Here is a 308-nt window from a genome sequence, read left to right on the forward strand (position 1 = left end):
TGTTTCGTCATTAGGACCGATCGTGATATCTGTCTGCGCTGTTCCAGCAGATTTATTTGAGTCAGTAATGATACCCTTAACCGAGTCGCTGGCCCACTGAGCTTCCGCGTACATATTTCTCTTACCCGAAGCTTGTCGAACCCGACGCTGAGTACGCTCCAGTAAGTCTTGGCGTTTTTGTTCTCGTTGAGCTAGCGATTTAAAATTGGGAAACATTGTGTGAATCGTATATATCATAAATAAACATAAAAAATGAGCACTCGTATTTACCAGTAGCTTAGCATAGTGGAATCATGAGTGGCATAGTT

The sequence above is a fragment of the Phytophthora infestans genome, genomic scaffold (assembly GCF_000142945.1).
Source record: "Phytophthora infestans T30-4 supercont1.69 genomic scaffold, whole genome shotgun sequence".
NCBI classification, from domain to species: domain Eukaryota; phylum Oomycota; class Peronosporomycetes; order Peronosporales; family Peronosporaceae; genus Phytophthora; species Phytophthora infestans.